Source organism: Lemur catta, chromosome 5, assembly GCF_020740605.2.
Source record: "Lemur catta isolate mLemCat1 chromosome 5, mLemCat1.pri, whole genome shotgun sequence".
Taxonomy (NCBI): Eukaryota; Metazoa; Chordata; class Mammalia; order Primates; family Lemuridae; genus Lemur; species Lemur catta.
In genome coordinates, this window is record NC_059132.1 from 45,763,385 (window position 1) to 45,781,922 (window position 18,538).

The window sequence follows — 18,538 nt, forward strand, 5'->3', positions numbered from 1 at the left end:
GGAAGATTGCTTGAGGCCAGGAGTTTGAGATTGCTGTGAGCTAGGCTGATGCCATGGCACTCTAGCCTGGGAAACAAAGTGAGTCTCTCTCTCTCTCTCTCAAAAAAAGAAAGAAACCATCTCTGCCAAAAAATTTAAAAATAAGCTGGGCTTGGTGGCATGCACCTGTAGTTCCAGCTACTCGGGAGGCTGAGGCAGGAGGATCATTTGAGCCCTGGAGTCTGAGGTTACAGTGAGCTATGATGATCCTACTGCACTGACTGCACCCTAGGCCCTGCACTCTAGCCTGGGCAACAGAGTGAGTGAGACCTTGTCTCCAAAAATAAGTAAATACAATAATATTCTCCTATTAGTATTGCTGCACACTGGCCACAATTTGCAGTTAATATTGTCATTTGTTTATGCTATCAGAAAGGTATTTTTGAGTTCTCGGTTTTAAAAATAGTTACTTTTCTGTGACACAAATCACTATGTAATACAAATACATAGTCTCCCTTTGACAACAGGTGTTTGAACTGCAGGGGTCCACTTAGATGCAGATTCTCTTCTGCTCTGTCACCCAGACACAGCTGGACCAACCTCTCCTATTCCTCCTCCTCTTTATCAGCCTAGTCAATGTGAAGATAAAGAGGATAAAGACCTTTATGATGATCCACTTCCAGTTCATGAATAGGAAATGTAGTTTTTCTTCCTTATGATTTTCTTCATAACAGTTGCTTTTCACTAGCTTACCTAATTGTGAGAATACAATATATAACACATATGACGTACAACCTATGTGTTAATTGACTATTTATGTTATCACAAGGCTTCCAGTCCACAGTAGGCTGTAAGTAAAGTTTTGCAAAGTAAAATGTTATACACAGACTTTCGAATGAAAGGGGATTGACGTCCCTAACCCTCCCATGGTTCAAGGTCAACTGTAACTACTATTCACTAAATGCAAACCATTTATTATAAAAATTAAATAGAAGATGCATTTTTATACCAAGCGCAATTCATTATAATGTGACTGGAAATGGAATATACTAACTTAAAAATCTTCTTTCTTATTTAGCCAAAAATATCAAACAGGATTTTAGGGACCAAAATTAAATAAATGATTTTTTTCCAGACAATATTGTTGAGATAATAAGTGACGTATGCCTAACTTAAAGTAACTCCGCATTCTAGACTACTAAAAAATATTCAAGAAGAAATATGCATGCAGTTTACACATTGACCTTTTAAACTCCTCCTTTATACTCAAAACTTCACTATTCCTACTTATGTATCTATTGTACGCCCACCAAAGAGGCAGTCACTGTCAGAAGGCTTACCTGGATTGCTAATTTGAGAAGGATTTTCCAGAATCTTTTCTTCTTTATCTTGTGAAATTTGTTGGGGAATTCTATTTCTAAAAATGTAATAAATAAAATTACTATTTTAATACTGACGTGAAAATCATTTACCAAATAAATTAAATTCTGAAGAGTATTTCAGACAATATCAGAGCTATTATAATAACAGATCTTTAATTATCCCATATACCTCAAGTTTGTAAGCTCAACAAACTTCTTATTAAGCTTCTAGTTAAAGAAGAAAAGTAAGGTGAAGTACTCATGAAGGGAGTATAGAGCAGTGAATTAACCAGAGGTCCCTTGACATGATGCAACGTGTCCTGAACTCAGAAGAAGTCCTAGCTCTCTGTAAGCAACAGCTATTTGTTCTTGGACAAGTTGCTTCTCTCAGGCTCACTGCCTTCTAAAAATAAGGATTTTACTGCCTTAGTTCACTGGGCTCTAAAACAACATTTAATGAGAGAACATTTTTACAAGGCTCAGAAAGATAGGGAATCAATGGAATAATTTGTCCTTGAACTTTATGGCTGAAATGATTTTGGAATCCCAAACAAAACACAATTGTATTTTTCCATAGGTACTAATACTCAAATGATACAGTTTTCAAAAATGTTACTAAGTCCCACCCTTGTTTATTCCTTGTTCTACTGTTTGTGGCTTGTAATTCAGGGAATCTCACCTGTTTCATAATTTTAACAAAATTTATTATAAATATTACTTCAGTAAATGGGATAACATAATTGTCCACTGTTACTGAGCTACTTAATCACAGCAAGGGCAGAAAATTAATGGATGTCATAACCTAACCTGGACTACTACTGTTCCTCCTCTACCTGCTCAAACTCTGAATCAGCAGATCTTTGCTAGAATGATGCTTAATCTCCATGCCCGTCTCCAACTGACGTGGAAGGCAAAACCCTATTTTTATTTAAGTTGAACAAAGGCAATGCAAGTTGACATTTTCTCATTTCTAAGTACTAACAACATATTTGCACACAACATTCCACACTACTGAGCTCCATTGACATTTCATAGATCATATTACGGGACTATTTCTGTACTGAAAGTCCCAACACAATTTTAATATTGGGTGTCACCTGTTTTTGCCTTGACACACACTGTTACCTTGGAGCTAGTCAGCAAATGGGCAAATGATGTTTCAGGGACTGCATAAAACACGGAACGCTTCACCGATGTTCATGTCTCCCTTGGGCAGGGACCATGCTAATCTTCTCTGCAGGGTTCCAATTTTAGTGTATATGCTGCCGGAGCAAACACAAAGCCCTACTTTTCTTTGTGGATACTGATGACTCATGGATGAAGCTTGGCTCTGTTAAATTCAACTATTCTACTTTAGATTCAGAGAATTCTGTTGAATGGCTTTCTTGCTAGGAAGAATCTGAAAATAATTTTAGAACATGACACACACACGCAAGTGGCTTGGGAGGTTTTCATTGCTAACAGTAAACAGGTCACTTGCCAGGCCAACTGTGAGTTGGTGACCACTACTCTGGGGAAGGACAATATGGGAACTTCTACTACCTAAGAAAAGGTGCTACACGGGATAGAAAGGGCCCTCAGGATACAGATGTGGTAGCAAAGAAGTAAGGAAATTCTCATCTCTTCCTGTAACATTCTTTGAACCTCTCTGACACTTTAGAACAATCCCAACTACTACTTGCTGTAGAAAAGACAGACAAAGGCCTCAAAGGGTAACCGACCATTACCTTTGAGACCTTGTTCAAAGGTCTAGGCTAAGTCTAGGCTAACATGAGTACTCCACAGACAGTTCTGAGTGTGAGGGAAAGGTCAACTTGCTCACTATGTGTGTGGCTAAAGCTATGAGGCCCGACTGCCAGAGCAGAGTACTGGTGTTTTGGGAATGATGGCTGAGCAATTAAGCATTTGAATGTGATCTAAAAAAAAATAACTTTGAAATCTAAGTACGTATCACCATGAAGACTGCGGGATCTGGGTCAGTGAGGGCACCCTGGTAGCAAAGGTCAATCCTTCCCAGACTGCAGGACCAGTCTCAATAGCAACAAGGCAGCACCAGAACCGACAGAATGATTGAAAGGTCCTTTAATTCCCTTCCCTTTTTTAGATTTTACCAAATTTTTTAGAGACATGGTCTCACTCTGTCACCCAAGCTGAGATGCAGTGGCACAATCATAGCTTACTGGTGCTTCAAACGCCTGGGATTAAGTGATCCTCCTGCCTCAGCCCCTTGACTACCTAGGAATACAGGCAGGCACCACCACCCAATGGCTACTTTTTCTTTTTTTAAGAGATGAGGTCTACCTATGCTGCCCAGGCTGTTCTTGAACACCTAGCCTCAAGTAGTCATCCTGCCTAACCCTCCCAAAGTGCTGGGATTATCCGTGTGAGCCTTCACACCTAGTTTTCCCCTCCTTCTAACGTGTAATTAGAACTGTCTTCCTTGTACTTAGGGAACCCCTTCGTTTCTTGAAAAATTCAAGCAGGAGGGTAGAGGACATAATGCCCAAAGGATAGTAGAAGATTTTCCTCTAAAATAGCCATTTCAAGACCCAAATAACAAATTAGCAATATCAAACATGTGCAATCATTTTTCTCCCCAGGAATACAAGTTATACATGGAGTGGAAAGTACGACATTGGGATGCCTAAGGATAAAGGTCTTAAAAGTCATGGGAAAAAGAATGCTGTACCCTTTGGTCCTTCTAACTAGTTAGTCTTTTGTTTGAATTCTGGCTGATGAAGTGGACTAACTCTCTGCCATTCCAAAACTACCTGAACCAGATTATGAAATCTCACTCACCTTATGTATAAGATATAATACTTCTAATTATGTTAAACCTCCATTTAGTGTTAACTAGTCTTTTCATGTAAACACTTACCTATTAAAACCAAGAGCAAAAGTGTCATCTAGATTCTGTCCTAAGGCCATCCTATCAATGTGGTCCTGAAGAAGACTGAGTACACGTGTTGACTGAGACTCTTTCGCCAGCATGAAAGCATTTCTAAAATAACAGAGAGATAACTTCAACCTTCGGAGCTTTAGTAAAGTTACATCAAAGGCTAGGTTGTTAGGCTTTACCCATTTAATACCTTGACTGTTAGTACAGAATTAACCATTTACATGTACTAACAAACTTAAGCATCTTGGGTACTCAAGCGTTCATCTTTGTAAATTAGCACCAAGGCTAAAACGAAGGGACAAAAAGGAAGCCTCTTGTCTGATGCACAGGGATATGACAGTAGAAGTTGCTAATTCTTTGCTGAGATCACTTCTCTAAAGTAGGCATAAAATTAAATGAGGAATTCTCTGTCTTCCTCAGTCTGATATAATATATTGTATATGCACAACCACCCTGAAAGGATATATTATTATTATTATTTTCATATCAGAAACCATATATGGTGATAAGTCATGTTCCCAAGATCATAAGCCTAGCGAGTGAGGAAGCCAGGAATTAAACCGTCTGAATGACTCTAAAGCCTCTCTCTTTTCTCTTTGTCACCCACATATGGTTTGCCTTCATTAAAAGAAAAGTTTGTCCAATTTAAGCTTTCTTCCCTCTGCCCATAACAATTAAAAAGAAAAGCATCAAAGTACCACTAGAAATGAAAAAGAAAAACACTTGATGAACCCATACTATCTGGTAACAGCAATCAAGTCTTTTAGGGATTAACCTAACATCAATATTCTTCAAAGACAGCAACTTAAAGCAGAGTCATCGAAACGACAAAAATGACTTTCAACTCCAATTTATGTTTCCTATAGAGCATTTTAAAAGAGGTATATAAGAAGCAGGGTTTAAAAAATGCTATAAAAGCATTAAGAAATTCAGTATTAAAGCAGAAAATGAACTAAAAGTTAAACTCCACTCTTCAGAAGACTATAAAAACTCACAGGAACCCCCTTTGGGTAATATAATGTCACATCACTAAAAACATCAGATTATAAATAATAAACATCACTCACTGTTATAAAAGCAAAGGAATCCTACTATATACTGTTCTTTATGTTGCCTGGTCCAAATAATTCCTTTTCTACCTAACGGATCATTTGTATTGATGCTTCTCACTATATCCCAATAATTATAAGTTAATCTTTTCCTTAAGGTAATACTTCTGACATCAGTGACTGTTAAACGCTCTAGAATAATACTCAGGTTTATTGGAAAAAAAAAAAAAAAAGAACTGACCACTGTACCTTTTCAACTTATCAACTGCATTTATGTTTGCTCCAAATGCTAGTAAAAACTTCACCATTTCCTCTTCTTTTCGACTTACAGCAAGTAAAAGTGGTGTGAGGTGACTCTGTAACATACCAAGAACACTTCATCATTCACAAAATTACGTATTTCTCAACTGAATTACAAATCTTATATAAGATCCTATGAACCTAAACATATAGTAGAGAAAGGAAACCCAAGGTATTCCTTTCCTGCTCACCCCTGTGTGCCTTCTGAATGTGCTGCTCCCTCCCTTGGAAACACCCCTCCTCTGCCTCTCCACATTAACTCCCGCCATCTGCACAGTCACTGCAAACATTCATGGGCTGCAAGGATCTTTGCTTCTGTCACAGCATTTATCACAGTACACTGGCATTATCTTATTGTTTCCCATCTACACCAAGAGCTTCTTGAGGGCAGGGGCTGTATCTTTTACCTCCACATCCCCAAACCCTAAGACACAGTAGTAAGTGCTTTAAGTATTTTTATTGAATTAAGGATCTAAATTGTTATCTCCACAACAGTGTTTCTTAAACAACATTCCAAAGAATATCTACTTTACCAGAAGTTAAGGACTATACTCCAACAGAAAGATTCCATGGCCATACATCTACTTTAGAGAAATATTAACAAAACTGTGCATTATATGACCAGTACCAAAGAAATCTCTTGAACTTTGCCTAATCCCTATTTGGCAATAATTTTCTGTGGAACATTAACATGTGAGGAATTAGACCTTCAGGGATACACTTTTGACAGCTTTCCAATAAAGGTGGAGGTTTCCTCCAGGTGACACAAACTCGCTTGATTCTCCTCCCTCAATGGTGTGAGGAACCCAGGTGACAACAGCAGGCACTCCTGCTCCAAATGGATCACTAAAGAAATAGGCTCTGAATTAAAAGAGATAGGCTTCAAAGCAGCTTGGATTCCTTACTATTAAATGGTGCATGTGGCTTCTCCTATGACAAGATGATTCCTTTTTAATAATATCTTAGTTCAGTCTGAAATTTTCTTCTCAACCATGATGACAATCTGGGACCGTAATGCATATCTACTTTATTTTAATCTATTTTTATTGTGGTTTCCATTTTAATTGCTACATACAATGATGTTTTATCTTAGGAAAAATGTAAGTCACAAATAAAAATACAATGGCTTACCAATAAAAGTTCTAATGCTGATCTATATGGATTACTTCTATCATAATGCAAGCCCCTAAGTCACTTGCATTGTCAAAGGACAATGCTCAGGAGAAAGATATAACTGGGTCTGCAACATGATAACCTATCCAGCTATGACCACAATTAACCTCAAAAGGCTTAGAGGCATTCTAAAGGGAGGCTGAATATTTATGATATACATAAAGAAAAGAGTTTTTTAAGAAAACTTCTAAATTCTAACATTCAACCCCATTACTAAAGGACTAATATATAATATACACTATGTAGTGTGAACAAGTATAAACTCTCACAAAAACCTTCAAATCTTTATCAAAATGTACTATAAAACAGGAGTTCTACCCTCAAATACTTACAGAGGCAAAGTAGGTGACCTGGAAAACAGAAATCCCTGGGGGGCACAGGAGCAAACTGGAGAACATACACCTCCTGCAAAGGGGCAACCTCTGTACAGTTACCAAATGGGAATATGGGCTCCAGGGGCACCAGATTTGCTTCGTTAAGAATAGCCTGAAATCCAGGTTTCTGCAAGTCTCCTAACTTTCACATGTTGACTCAATTTATGGAGGCAAACTCAACCTACCTACAGGCTGCATTTAGACTACAGCCCTCGTGTTTTGAACATTTGCTATGGACATTTCCAAATGGTTGTACATAAAGCAAGTACTTATAGGTAAAGGCTTTCCTTTCTTTACCATCATAGGTTTTGCCAAAACATCAGGCCCAACATGTAAGAAAAATTGCTACTATGGCTCATAATACTCACTTGAAGAATTTTTCAAACACCTATTCATTTACAATCTATTGATACTTGATTGTCCCAGACTGTTAACCAAATGGTTACTCAGTTCTTAGGACTGCTGAAACCAAATTGTTAAATGAATTCCTATCTGTATTCTTATGAACTTCATAGTTTTCAGTCTTTAAAACTGCCATCCTGATTATACTCAAGCTCTATGAACACAACAGACATACTGACATAATCCATAATACAATCTAACCATCTGGACACTAGCAAAGAGACACGAACACCGGTAAGAGTCCACCTCTACTTACTGAAAGGCTCCCCATAAGCAAATTTCTAAAGACCCTCTGAATGGCAGTGAATGATTGGCAGTTAGAAGCAAAAGGCTGTTATTCTGGATGTTGATAGATATTACCAATAATATTCCTTTTAATTTTACAACCACAGAGGTAGAGACAGACAGACAAATGTCAGGCTAATATTATTGGAAAGGAGAGATTGGACATAGCACTTACCAAACTCCAAATTTTCCAGAGATAATTCTTAAGTTTTGAAATATGGAAATTTATACTTTATATTTATCTATCCAGTGTTTCAAACCAAAAGTGTGTCAGAATCTTCAGGTAAAAAAAAATCTTTTTCTTAGAGAGAGGGTCTCACTATGTTGCCTGTGCTGAACTCGAACTCCTGCACTCATGTGATCCTCCCACCTCAGCCTCCCATGTGGCTGGGAGTACAGACACGTGCCACTGTGCCCAGCTGTGAGGAAATATTTTTAAAAATACATGTCCAGGCCTTATTAGATTTACTAAAGCAAAATCTTCAGGGGAGACCTTATAGATTTTTAAAAAATTTCCAAACATCACAGTGATGTACAGTTCTAGCTGAGAACCAGTGCAGCAGGTAATCACTTTGGTGTTATTTCTCAGTCAAATGGCCAATTCCAATTATCACTGGGGACTTGGCCAAAAACAGGAAAGAGCAGGAGACTGCATTTAATTTTCCTGCACACGGGTAGAGTAGGGACTAAAATACTCAAAATGCAACTGGACTGTGCTAGTTATAAGCTCCTTATCTCCCACCTCCCCATCAAGGCATTCCAGTAGACTCTTGTCTAAGTGGCTGTTTCTGCAAGAATAGGATAATGACTCAGTTAATTATTCATTCTTCCCTCTTCTGAAGGCTTCCCCCCTGCATCAACACCTATTTACTGCCAATCTGGCTTCCCCAGCGACCTCCCAAAACTCATCTCTAGGCAAGTTTACAACTCACTAATTCTCTTTCCCAAAAAGAGAATTTAGTCTCAAAACTGAACATCACTTGCTCTAAACATAGAAACTGGAAACACACACACACACACACACACACACACACACACACACACACACACCCCTCTTCTTGGTATTTCCCCTCAATCACCTAATTTCCAGACTAGCCTGTATATGACTGGTCTCCTTTTCCCTTTCCATTTGTCCCTCTTAAATCTTGCCACTGAGAGATAAATCAGTTTTACACAAATCGCTTTTTTAAGGAACTTGTCAGTAGCAGCAAGACTTCCGTTTATTGTAAAATGAGTTAGTTTTGTTTGAGTTTTAAGATAAAGCCTATTGCCAGGGCAAATTTCACCTTCCTGCCTTGTTTTACACTAACCAGAAAAAACCCTTGGGTTCAAAAAAACTCTTGAATAAACAAGTTTTACCTTTAACAAATTCAGTGTTGTCACACACACTGACCATAAGTGCATAAAGGAAAGTCATACCAGCTAATGCTTCTTTAAAAGAATCAATATTTCAAGCAAAACCTTAGACAATTAAGTTATTTTAAAATATATTCATTCAGGGAATGCTTGAGGTCTCAAATATGGAAAACTGACAGTTACAAGTGTCAATGTTAAAACAAATGCATTTCAAATATTTTGAAAATAAAGTTGGTTGATCTATACCTTGTTTTGGCGATCAATAAATGCACCACATGAGAGCAGTTGTTTTGCTATTGATACATTCTGCTGAGAAACAGCATAGTGAAGAGCAGTGTTGCCATAGGCATCCTGACGATCTACCTCAGCCAGAGCCTTCAGCAGTATGGTTACACACTCCTCCTCCTGGCACTGGACGGCCTGTCAGTATCAGAACAAGAAATAGACAGAAAATTCTAGTAATTCAACATAAACTCTCAACAGATCACTGATTCATACTTAAGAGAGATGCATTCAGTTTTATTCTATGTATTTAAGTCAAATCCATTACATGCTGAAATAGCCGGCTGCTCTATACCTTCATCAGAGCTGTCCTCTTTTTGTTGTCAGACAAGTTAAGTTTGCACTTTCTCTTGATGAGGAGTCTCACCACTTCTGCCCGGCCCGTGGCACAGGCCAAATGTAGAGCAGTCCTATGAAAGTGAGAGGACGTTTTAGAAAATTGTAGTGTATTATCTCAAAACATACAATGATTCACATAATTGTAAACAATAAATAGCATGTGATTCCTTGGCCTTCAAAACAAATATCTGATGTTCTTGTGAAGAAAGTATAATACTTTTTAGCTCTTACTACTCACTACATTAATCAAAGAGCAGCCTACTGGAATAGAACCGGCTTGGCCTTTGGATTCAGTTCAACTTGGGTTTGAATCCTACTTTAAAGGTTGTCACTTACTAGCTGTCACTTAGGGAAATTGAAGCACAGAAAGGCTATCAATAAAATGGGGACCAAAATAGCAGCTATCTCACAAGACACCAGCGCGATGCTAAAATAAGAAACTATACAAAGTATTTAGAACTGTTCCTAGTGCAAATAGCAACCCAATGATTGTTAGATATTATCATTTTTACTATTACTGCTACTTAACAAAGACAACACTTGAATTAAGTAAAATGATACAATTGTACCAACTTTGTGGTTTATTTTAAGAATCAGAGATAACACTGTAGTTCAAAGATTCTAAGATAGTCATTTTCTCACATTTCAACATTTCTGATATCGGGATGCTACTTGTCATTCATGATTTATTTAAAACACATTGGGCAGCATTTTCAACCTTCTCTAATTGATAAGAAAAATAATGCGGCATCACACGATCCATGATGTCTCACTTTAAGGGAAATATGGTATATACAGCAGGTCTACGGCAGTTCTAATCATATGATAGGCATTTAAATAAATTTTACTTCTTAACAATACTATGGAAAAAGAAGGCTGAAAGAACAACAAAACTTTTTTAAAACAAAGTAGTTCTTTTTTTTTGTCTTTGATAAGGTCACTTATTTCAACTGCTGAATACTTAAGAGCATATGGAAGTGTTTGACCTTGGAAATTCATATGTGCAGGACTGTTCTTCCTTTGGGCTTCTATTTGCTGCTGACAGTTGTAGCTTAGGTGTGATCACTTATCATCCCTTTCACTTCAGGATATTAGGAGGGTACAAACATTTTGGTTACATTTTATGACTTTGCCTCACCCAAGCGAGGATCAGAGGCATGCCCTTCTCCTCTACAATGCTCACCACTCCATTAGTTGTGAGTTTAATCCCCCAACCCCCTAATCCCTGGAGAAGTAGTTCTTACTTTGATTTTCAAAAACTCTTAACATAAAGAAAAGTCAGGATTCAAACGAATGGGCATGGCTCATTTTTTTCAATATTTAGATTTACAGAATATATGCAAATTAAATATGTCCAGTGTTAACATTAGCATTTAATACTGTTACAAATTTTAAAAGGGCAATTAAATGTCATCTTTTATAATTTTCTACCTTCAAAATTCTTTTGTTTGAAGGGAGGGAGGAAAAGCTTTGATTGAGATTAAGTCCTAATCCTCCAATTTTAAATCTCTCAACTTGCTCAGGATGGGCAGATGAACGGGTAGTTTTTAAGGGTGGCTGGGTCCTTACAGACAGTAGAATATGCTTGATACATAACAGGTATTCAGGTTATGTTTGATCATAGGTGGTTGAAAGAATGGATAAATTAAGTTGAAGAGTTCAACAGTTTGAAATAAAACTCTTAGAAAGTAAAGCACTACTTTAGCAACAAGAATGACCATTTTTATATGCTACTTTTTTCATGTTCTTAAGGGTACAACTAAAATAAAAGGATTCATCTATAATTGCTTGCATATATATAATAAAAACATCTGTATATGATCACATGTATACACAATGAAAATTTACAAGCAGAGATGAAAAGACTCCCTTTACATCTGAAGAGGCTAGAAGTTGGCAGAAGATTCCAATGCACAAAAAATAAAAAATAAATAGAAAGTAAGAAATTATTTCTATCTGCACAAGATTCATATTTCTGTGCTTTTTCATGCCTTTTTGTATTCCATGAGGTAAACTAGGGCCAGAGTTAATATTTTCTGTTAATAACTGAGAAAACTCAAATGTTCACTGACTTGCCTAAGATCACAGAATGATTAAGTGACAGAAACATCATTCAGACCTAGAACTTTATATTTTTAGTCCGTTCTCATTCTTATTATACTTTGGATCAAAGAGTTTGTTGCTTGAAGGGACATAGATCAGAGTTTCCAGCCTAGCTTGAGTATTTACATTGGTTAGGTCATTTAACCTCTCATCGTCTATTTCCTTCTCTCTAAAATGAGGATACCTCTGCTTACCTTAGAGTGCTGTGAGAATAAGATAATACATGAAAAGCACTTAGGGTCTCTGACACATAAGCTTTTTAAGGTATAATAGATAGTAGATTATCATATATTGAGAACTGTGAGAATGGTTCATACTTTAAAAGGTGTTTTTCTTTCAATTTCTTATGTCAGCTTTTTTCCTCTCAAGCTGTATGTTTATTCATATCTGATTGGATAGTCTTTCATCCATTGTAAATTTATTATGGATATCATGCCTCTTAGGAAGGCTTTATTGAGCTATTCACACAGGTGGAGAAATCAAGGGCAAAGTGAAGTGATTTGCTCAAGGTCACAGATTTAGTTAGTAAAAGAATCAAATCCCAGTATTTCAGTATCTGGGTTTTTGTTTAATTTTTTAAAAATTAAGTTATAATTCGTACACCACAGAAATCATCCTTTTAAAATGTACAAGTCAGTGGTATTTAGTATATTGACCAGGTTGTACAGTTATCACCACTAATTACAGAAGACTTTTTATCATGCCATAAAGAAATTCCTTACCCATTAGCAATCACTATCCCTTACACCTAGCATACAATACTTCTGGGCTTTGAGACACCCACCTTTTTTGAGATCATAAAGGAATTCATGTTTGTTTTTCTAGTACCTGTATTTTTGATTTTTTTCTACATCTGTTTGAAGTTTATCTTGATATGCAAAGTGAGGAACACATCCAATTTTATCTCTATCCACAGGCTATCCAGTGTTGTAACACACCATTTACTAAAAGTCCTTTTCCCATTATGTGAATTTCACTTCAATAAAAGAATAGTCCTTTTTCTCCCTGATTAAAATGACATCTTTGTCATATACTGAATTTCCAAATAGATTTTGGCCTATTTACGGAATTTCTTTTTCCATTGGCCTTTTTATTCGTGTGCTACTCCACACTTGGTAAAGGTAGCTTCTCCATCACTCTTTTTTAGGATTTTCCTGGCTCCTCTTATTTGTTTATTCTCACAAATAAACTTTCTAATTGACTAGTACTGTGAAAAAACCCTGCTAGTATTTTTGAGATTACATTAAGTATATAAATTAATTTAGAAATAAACTTTTTTATGATGTTGAGTGTTCCTTGAAGAAATGTGGTACCTTTTAATTTGTATGAATCCCTTTTGAAGAAAAAATATTTCAGACCACCAGTATTGGCATAAATTATATTTCCTAAGCACCTGTAATACTTTTGTCATTTCCACTCGTCAATTTTTGTACATTACTAGTTGGCATTGCATTTTTTCATAGTCATGTCACAGTTATCTCTGGTAATTTTATGAAAATATTTTTGTGTTTCCCCAATAAAATATTACAGCTCCTGGAGTGCAAGGACCTTTGTTTATATTTCTTTGTGCCTTCTATAGCAGCACAGTTAAATAGATGTTTTTACGAAATTTAATTTAATGGATATGTGGCATACAACATTCACTCAAAATGAGATCTTGAAGTTTTTCCAGTTAAGTCCAGCCTGCACTGATCTTCTATTTCTGTCCTTTTGTGGCACCCATCATTTATACCAGGGATCAGCAAACTTTTTCTATAAAGGGCCACATAGTATTTTAGGCTTTGTGTTCCACTGTAATCTCTGTTGCAGCTACTTAACTCTGCTGTTGTAGGGTGAAAGCAGCCACAGACAATATGTAAATGAATGTGACTGCATTCCAACAACACCTTATTTGTAGACACTGAAATTTGAATTTCATATAATTTTCATGTCATTAAATAGTCTCCCCCCCTTTTTAAAAATGTAAAAATCATTATCAGCTCATGGGCCATAAAAAAAAAAAAAAATAGATGATGGGCTGGATTTGCCCACAGACCATAGTTTGCCAACTTAGTATTAGTTCTGTACTTCTACGGTCTTGTAGAAGAAAGAAGATAGATTTGAAAACCAGCAAACTAGGATTCTTTTCCTGGCTTCACTACTTACCACTTAACTGGTATGAGCTTCACTTTTTTCTCTTAAAATGTGGGTAATCCTAGCTTCACAGAGTTTTTGTGAAAATGAGATGGTGTATGTGTGGAATTATTTAAATTGTAAATGGGAACTTACTTACTGTAGTTCATTAACTCTAAGATACTGTTTCATTTTTAAAATGATAGCGTCTTGATGCTGTTACCTGGACAGATAACAAATCCTAATTTGGTCTTCATTGCCTGTACATGAGTAAACACCAAAACCAGAATCAAAATTTGCAAAATGTGTAGGTGTTGGTAACTTGGAAGAAAATCTTGGCGACATAAGTGGACCACTCTTGTAACTGCTAAGAACTGAATGGTCGTGAGGAGGCCTGGGTGTTCAATCAGATGAGTTAAGCAATCTCCCTAAAGTCAGAGTCAAAAGTAAGATAGCGCTACAGAATTGCAAAGCCAGCATATGAGCTGATGTTTGGTTTTAAGAAATGCTCTATCACCAGTGTTCTTGTGAGGCACAGAGAATGATTCAGAAAAGAGTAGGAATCTAAATATGAAGCAATTGCTTAGCAATTCCTTAAGTATTTTATTCTGCTTTCATTTTCCTTTTTATATATACCCATAAGTGATATATAACAAACATCCTGGAAGTATAAAAGAGCTCTTTGATATAAAAATTAAATGAATTCATTTTTATATGAAAATGTATGGTAAATTCTAAGCGAAAAAGTAAAAAAAAAATCCATTATATGGGTTCTTCATAATACACTGCTATTTTTAACAGTGTGGAGAAAAACAAATTGCATGTATACCTAATTATTTCCTAAGAATATTTTTGTACAATGGAATGACACACTTTGTGGGTAGGAAACAGTATCTTGTTCCTCTCTTAAATCCAAAGCCTTCTCTTAGAAAGGACACTAAATATTTTCTCCTATGTGGACAAGTCACTTGTAGGTCTGTAATAAAGTACTGTGCCCAATTTTAAATTAGAGTTCAGGTTTTCTCTTGCTGATTTGAAAGAATTCACTGTAAAATAAACATACATTTTTTTCATCTGATATACACATATGTGTGTGTATGTGTGTGGCAAATATGGTGCAAGTATGTTGTCTTTTAAGTTGTTAACTTTTTTTCTGATATACAGGGGGTTTAAATTTTTTTTCCACTAAATCAACCTTCAGAATGCTTGCTCGTGAGTTCCTTTTCAGGAAAGTCTCCACCAACATGGAAATGTATCAGAATGAATAGGCATTTGTGTTCTCTTCTAATATATTTCTCATTTCCTCTTTTCAAAATTCGTGATCTTTATCCCATCAAGAACTTATTTTTGTGACATAAAAATCTATCTAGGGTTCTCCAAACAGGTAACAGACATTTCATTTATCAATGATTCATCTTTGTCTTCTAATACAAAACGTCACCATCATCAAGTTCTAAATACTTGTATATATTTTTGGGTGTTTCTGGACTTTCTAGTCTGTTCCCTTCATTTATCTATCTCTTCAGCTGTTAGTAAATCATTAACCTATGGAAATTCATGGCATCTTTTCACATCCAGAGGGCCAGGGTTTGCTCACTCCATTCCAAAATTTCCTTCACATTATCACAATAGTAAAAGACAGACACCATGTGTCACTCAAACATTTTAAAACCTTCATATATTTATTTGCTTTATGTAGAATTGATATAAAAAGAGTTCACACTTTCACAAAAAACGAGTTTTCCTCTTCAAGAACACAGAATCATCTCCTCACATCAAAGTTTCCCTCCAAGTTCCCTTGGTAAAGAACACATATACACAGCTGTACCTCCATATGAAATGGATATTGGATTTTCTGTGAAAATTTTTTTGCCCAGAAGTCAATATAGTATGGGAATTATTTCTCTCCTTAAGCACCTTTCAATAACGCATGTAACATGTTCTAAAACGTGTACGTTAAAAATAAAATGCTATATATACTTAATTTCGTTTGTTAAATCACTTTAAAATTGTTAATAAAGACCTCTAGAAGGGGAATGATGAGTGCATTAGAAAGCAGCTAAAGTTCTGTTTTTCTGTTGCTACTCATAAAGACGACCTGGTGGGGGGGACCCCTCCAAGGAGTCCACCTCCCAGGCGGTGTGGGGCCTGTGGGGGGAGGAGAGCCCAGCCCCGTGGGGGACAGGAGGGCCGGGGAGGCCAAGTCCAGGAAAGAGTGTTTCCCCCACACCCTCCCGGCCCCGGCCCCACCCCTGGCCCTGGCCCCGGCACCCATCCCACAGCCCCTTGTCCCAGCTGGTGATTCCCATTACCTGCGGTACCAATCTCTGCTGTCCAACCATGATGGATCTTCCCTCAGGATGTTCTCAACTTTAGATGCCTCCTCAAAGCAAACAGCACAGTGGAACTCGGTTAGCTCTCTCGCATCGATCTCATAACAGGTCTCCGTGTAGGCCTTCTCAGGAATCTCGTCCCTGTGGGCCACCACAGCCTTCCACAGGCTGCCCTTGGAGGGCGACTTGCCGCTGCCCTTGGAGGGCGACTTTCCCTCGCCCTCCTTCCTCAAGGAGGTAAAGAACTTCTTCATGGTGCCGGTTGTGGGCTTCCAGACACCTCACCTACTCCTCTCCCCCCCCACCCCCCAGCCCAATCCAACTCAGAGAACACGGTCTGGACACAAGCTCCAAGAAAGCTTGTTTCTGACACAAAGTGAAGTGACAGGCAGAAGAGAGCCGAGCCGAGCCGAGCCGAGCCGAGCCGAGCCAAGCCGAGCCGAGCCAACCTGAGCCGTTAGACACAAGTGCGCATGCGCACCTCGGAACACCGTCCCTGCGCATGCGCACCTCGGAACACCGTCCGTGCGCATGCCCGCCAATGCTAACGGACAAAACCGTTTTACCCGCGCGAAGCGGGATCCGGTTGCCCAGCTCCGCGGCCCTCGCAGTGTGGGTCTGGATGCTACAGCTCAGACGCCTGCGCAAGCTGGGGAGGCTCGCCATGGGCTGCCTCAGGGTCCCTACAGATGTTCTGCAACTAGGGTATGCCATTAAGGCTCCTTGTACAGGGTATGGAGGGGGGTTCAAACCTGCAAATGGAGATCTACTATAGGTAGATTTCAAACCTCCATCTGGAAGTCTGTAACCCAGATTATAAGTTTTTTTCTGGACACAGCCTGCAATAAAAAAAAAAATTTTTTTTAAGTATTATGTACCAGGCACTGTAGTAGTAACTTGACATCAGTAAGACAATACCTTTTAAAAAAAAACTCTATCCAAGGTTCCTTAACATGGTCTATGACAAATACAATGCAAACTAGCACAAGCAGCAAACATCATTTGAATAAATGATCATACAAAATAAACAAATGTAAACTCTGTAATGATGTCTATAAAACAGAAAGAAAGAAAAACTTTGAATAAGCCATTTCAGAATGAGAGCTTATAAAATAAACTTAAATAGAAAGAGTTTTGGAGGCAAAACACTACCTGACTTTAAAATATACTACAAAGCTATAGTAACCAAAATAGCGTGGTACTGGCATAGAAAGACACACAGACCAATGGAACATAACAGAGACCCCAGAAATAAATCCACATGTTTACAGCCAACTGGTTTTCAACAAAGGTACCTCTAATATTCAGTGGGGAAACGATGGTCTCTTCAACAAATGGTGCTGGGAAAACTGGATATCCATGTGCATAAGAATGAAACCAGCACCCTATCCTATCTCTCACTATATACAAAAATCAACTCAAATTAGGCTAAAGATTTAAATGTGAGACCCTGAACTAAGAAACTACTTAAAAAAAAAAAAAAACCACAGAGGAAATGCTTCAAGATATTGGTATGGAGCAGGCTTCTGGGCAGAGGTTTTATGGAGAACACCTCATAAGCACAGGCAATAAAAGCAAAAATATACAAATGGAATTATATCACACTAAAAAGCTTTGCCACAGCAAAGGAAACAGTGAACAGAGTAAAGAGACAACTGGATGGGCCCCGTGGCTCATGCCTGTAGTCCCAGCACTTTCGGATGCTGAGGAAGGAGGATCACTTGGGCCCAGGAGTTCGAGGCTGCAGTGAGCTATGATAGCACCACTGTAATCCAGCCTGGGTGACAGAGTGAGACCCTGTCTTAAAAACAAAAAAAAAGAGAGAGAGAAAGAAGGGGAGAGAGAGAGAGACAACCAGCAGAATGGGAGAAAATACAGCAAACCATTCAATAAGGGATTAATATCTAATATTTAAAATATACATGGAACTCAACAGCAAAAAAGCAAATAATCCAATTAAAAATGGGCACATGAACCAAACAGACATCTCTCAAAAGACAACACAGAAATGACCAATAGGTATATAAAAAAATGCTCAACATTACTAATCAGGGAAATGCAAATCAAAATCATAAGGAACTTTCATCTCACCCCAGTTATGATGGCTATTATCAAAAATACAAGAAATAAATGCTGGTGAGCATTGAGTTCTTTGTAGATTCTAATTATTGGTCCTTTATCAGATGTATAG

At 37.6% G+C, this 18,538-nt stretch overlaps 1 non-coding gene across 1 annotated transcript; it reads right to left on the reverse strand.

Annotated features, from left to right (window-relative positions):
* Positions 1 to 2,511: 2,511 nt before the first annotated feature.
* Positions 2,512 to 2,618, reverse strand: LOC123639002. The gene has a single exon (XR_006735572.1). It is a non-coding gene; the product is annotated as a U6 spliceosomal RNA (small nuclear RNA).
* Between the last annotated feature and the right edge of the window lie 15,920 nt (positions 2,619 to 18,538).